Genomic DNA, 5,000 nt, shown 5'->3' on the forward strand with positions numbered 1-5,000 from the left:
AATCTGTTTGCGAAAAATCGATTTTAATGACAATTTTAAAATGCAATACCAAAGTCCGGGCTTCGTCGAAGATTACTTGACCAAAATTTCAACCAATTTGGTTGAAAAATGAGAGCGTGACAGTGCCGCCTCAACTTTCACGAAAAGCCGGATATGACGTCATCAAAGATATTTATCAAAAAAAAGAAAAAAACCGTCTGGGGATATCATACCCAGGAACTCTCATGCAAAATTTCATAAAGATCGGTCCAGTAGTTTACTCTGAATCGCTCTACACACACACACGCACACACACACACACACATACACATACACACATACACCACGACCCTCGTCTCGATTCCTCCCTCTACGTTAAAACAGTTAGTCAAAACTTGACTAAATGTAAAAAGTTATAAACATTTAAAAATAAAAACCCGAGTAGTGATATGGCAAATCTCTTCCCTCGGGTAAAACGGACATTGTCAGGAAGGATGCCTGACGGGACCATAAAAGTATATAATTCCCTTTCATGATCACAGACCATAATAATGATATCAAACGATGTTAAAAAGTAGCGAACACACACACACACACACACACACACACACACACACACACACACACACACACACACTGAAAGAAACCACATCAAAAGCACAACTACAACGCTGCTTCTTCTTCTGATGATAATAAACACTTCCGCCATCGATGGGCAACGGCAAACATACGAAATTGACGTTACACGTTCGGGTCAAGGTTGAGTTGTACATTTTAAACACGTTACCTTCACTGAACTGGGGGCGGCGGGTATGCTACCAGAGGCTATCATTACAAACAGAATTTGGAGCAAAATGACGGTAGAAAAAAATTCTTCCTATTTTCAGCTGAGTTTTGAGTTTGTTTGTGACAGTTGAGGCTGTGTTGTGCAACAAGTCAGAGGCTTAGCAGAAAAGGTATGTAAGTTAATCTAATAGACGTGTGTGTGTGTGTGTGTGTGTGTGTGTGTGTGTGTGAGTGAATGTGTGTGTCTGTGTCTCGGTGTCTGTCTCTCTATCCGTGTCTGTCTGTGCAATATTGTGTGTAGCATGTCTGTCCGTCCTTACTAATGACTCTTTAAGAGGGTACGGGTGTGTATCTCTATTAATCCAAGCTTTGATAGAATAAATGCATGTCTCTGTCTAACTTCTCTCTTTTCAAGTTCTGTTTGCATTTCTCCAGATGTCTCTGTGCGGCAGCACACAATACTAAAGTCAAGCCAAGGCCGCTGACAAAAGAAAAACAAGTCGCGTAAGGCGAAATTACTACATTTAGTCAAGCTGTGGAACTCACAGAATGAAACTGAACGTAGTCCGCCGCTAGTGCAAAAGGCAGTGAAAGTGACGAGCCTGTTTGGCGCGGCAGCGGTTGCGCTGTGCTTCATAGCACGCTTTACTGTACCTCTCTTCGTTTTAACTTTCTGAGCGTGTTTTTAATCCAAACATATCATATCTATATGTTTTTGGAATCAGGAACCGACAAGGAATAAGATGAAATAGTTTTTGAAACGATTTCGGAAATTTAATTTTAATCATAATTTTTATATTTTTAATTTTCAGAGCTTGTTTTTAATCCGAATATAACATATCTATATGTTTTTTTGAATCAGAATATGATGGAGAATAAGATAAACGTAAATTTGGATCGTTTTAAAAAAATATTTTTGTTTACAATTTTCAGATTTTTAATGACCAAAGTCATTAATTAATTTTTAAGCCACCAAGCTGAAATGCAATTCCGGAGTCCGGCCTTCGTCGAAATTGCTGGGCCAAAATTTCAATCAATTTGATTGAAAAATGAGGGTGTGACAGTGCCGCCTCAACTTTTACAAAAAGCCGGATATGACGTCATCAAAGATATATATCGAAAACAAGAAAAAAACGTCCGGGGATATCATTCCCAGGAACTCTCATGTCAAATTTCATAAAGATCGGTCCAGTAGTTTACTCTGAATCGCTCTACACACACACAGACACACACACACACACACACACACACACACACACACACACACACACACACACGCACACACGCACACACGCACATACACCACGACCCTCGTCTCGATTCCCCCTCTATGTTAAAACATTTAGTCAAAACTTGACTAAATGTAAAAAGAACATTACGAGGACCAAGGCAGCGGGGCCAGATAGAATCAATTTTCTTCACTTGTCATTCCCTGTGAGCCGGGTCTGTGCGCGTGAGCCTTGAAAAGGTAGACAGCAACGACGCAGACCAGAGATGACGTGAAGGTTAGAGATAAGATAAGATAATCTCATTTCAAATAAGAGAAGGGTAGAAAAGAGAAGAGAAGATTTCTTTTTTACATTTCTTTATTAAACTGTGTGTGTGTGTGTGTGTGTGTGTGTGTGTGTGTGTGTGTGTGTGTGTGTGTGTGTGTGTGTGTGTGTGTATGAGAGAGAGAGAGAGACAGAGAGACAGACAGAGAGACAGACAGAGAGAGAACGAACGAACGAACGAACGAACTTTATTTTACAAGGATAAAGGTTTAAGGCACATTGCCTTGTCTAACAACCGGTCCTTAGATAAATACTAAACATATAATATTCACTAAAGAAGCATACAAATGGAACGAATTGATAGAGAGAAGGAGAGAGAGACAGAGACAGACAGACAGACAGACAGACAGACAGACAGAAAAAGCACCAACCAACCAACCAACCAACCAGACAGGAATAAACACCGACTTGAGGTTTACACGGTCCAGTAAAGTCTTTAATACTGTCGCCACGCAGCTTCAGTCATACATACCCTTACAGTGTGGTCACGCCCACTTTCACTGCTATAGAAATCCCACCTTAATTGACCGAGGCGATTTGGATGTCCCAGCAACTCAACTCAACTCAACTCAAATTTTATTGGCTTCAATTTTCAGAGAAGAATTTGTCTTGCGCTTGGGAGAAAGTAAGAGTATAACATATAAAAACAGCATTCATATCACATTTCATGTATCACACACAGTAATCACTAGTATAAGCCTACAATTATCACATTTGTACCTGTATCATACATGCAAATAAATAGTATCACATTCCACGTATCACACACAATATATACATTACATAACATACAGCAAGCTTCCATCTCCCGCGCCCCCCCCCCCCCACACATACATATCCTCGCACGTGCGTCGACTCCATACAATGACATCATCAGTCCATTAACTAAAATGCACAATAACTAGTAGTGGGTACAAGGTGAGCAATCTTAAGCTTCGTAAGCGTCATCTCAGTGTGACCGATCTTTATCTCTTCTTTGAGGTTTACGCTTGGATTGGTTTTATTCGAGGTGTGAGGTCATCCTTTTTTGGGCAGATAGTTCTTGTTATACATGCGTTTGTAATTGTGTTAGAATAAACTTTCCCACGCAGGTTAACTATCTTCAGCGTCATAATCTTGGTCCTTGATCTATCGTTATCTTTTCTTTGAAGTTTATGCTTGGATTGTTGTTAAGAGGTGTGACCGGGGGTCATCCTTTTGTTGTTTCTGTATTGACTAGAAGAAAAGAAAAATGTATTTTCGCCTTCGTGTTTTACTTTTTCGTAAGGTATTGTTCCACATACTATCCAGTCTACCAGGTGTGACTACTGCGTCACCCTTCACAGCAGAGTTGTCTATCGGGCTATTTATAGCTCGAACAGCTAGACACCTGTGTTCTGTTGGTGATGGGGTCTGGATGCTTCTTTCTCCTTGTATGTTCTTGGTTGCCTTTATACATGTACCCATATTAGGGCTAAGACATTAGCTCTAAAATCTCAATCCTGTTTGATTGGACTTCGCCTCCAAAGGTGATTGTAGTCTTTCTGCACTCGGTTACACATGTAACAAGAAATTCCTCCGAGGTAGGAAAAACACCCCCGTCCTTACCATTCTCACTGCCACCAACTGAGAAGGTTATTTCCCTTTGACCATTAATATGTCCCTCTATAAGTCCTTGTAGAATCTTAATCCACCAATAACTCCCTAACCGTGTGTTTGACTGGTCCCAATTTTTGTACGGACCGTCTCAGGAATGTATAGAACCTGTTCACCAAGTTTGGTGACGATCGGTCCGTTCATTCTTGAGATCTATATGCGAACACAAACAAACAAACAAACACATCGACCGAATCCTATACACACCCCTATACACCGGGGGTGTAATAAAGTGAAATCAATCAATCAATCAATGAGGCTTATATCGCGCATATTCCGTGGGTACAGTTCTAGGCGCTCTGTGAGATGAAATTTTATACGGCCAGTAGATTGCAGCCATTTCGGCGCATATTTACCTTTCGCGGCCTATTATTCCAAGTCACACGGGTATAGGTAGACAATTATTAACTGTGCCTAAGCAATTTTGCCAGGAAAGACCCTTTTGTCAATCGTGGGATCTTTAACGTGCACACCCAATGTAGTGTACACGGGGGGAGGGTTCGGACACCGAAGAGAGTCTGCACACAAAGTTGACTCTGAAATAAATTTCCGCCGAACCTGGGATCGAACTCACGCTGACAGCGGCCAACTGAATACAAATCCAGCGCGCTACCAACTGAGCTATATCCCCGCCCCAAAATGTATAAAGTCACACTTGTTCAGGTACCTGTTGCACGAAGCAGGTTATTTTCGTGTGTGTGTGTGTGGGTATAATTCAACATTAAAGATTTCTAACAGAAAAAGATTTTGTGTTTAAATGTAAAAGGAGTTATTTCACAGTCCTATTTGAATATTTACCGAAAAGCCACGAAACACCACACAAGCTCATACACACGCCCACATTAACACACACTAACATGGGCACAGACATGCACACATTAACACACACTAACATGGGCACAGACATGCACACATTAACACACACTAACATGGGCACAGACATGCACACATTAACACACACTAACATAGGCACAGACATGCACACATTAACACACACTAACATGGGCACAGACATGCACACATTAACACACACTAACATGGGCACAG

At 41.0% G+C, this 5,000-nt stretch overlaps 1 protein-coding gene across 1 annotated transcript in view; it reads left to right on the forward strand.

Moving 5' to 3' along the window:
- The first annotated feature begins 770 nt into the window (after window positions 1-770).
- The window catches only part of LOC138967634 (uncharacterized), a 28,176-nt gene continuing 23,946 nt past the window's right edge, over window positions 771-5,000 (forward strand). Inside the window, exon 1 of the mRNA XM_070340238.1 lies at window positions 771-935. The gene's annotated coding sequence lies outside the window, so the exon portion shown is untranslated. The remainder of the gene's footprint in view (window positions 936-5,000) is intronic.

Source organism: Littorina saxatilis, linkage group LG5 (assembly GCF_037325665.1).
Source record: "Littorina saxatilis isolate snail1 linkage group LG5, US_GU_Lsax_2.0, whole genome shotgun sequence".
NCBI lineage: Eukaryota > Metazoa > Mollusca > Gastropoda > Littorinimorpha > Littorinidae > Littorina > Littorina saxatilis.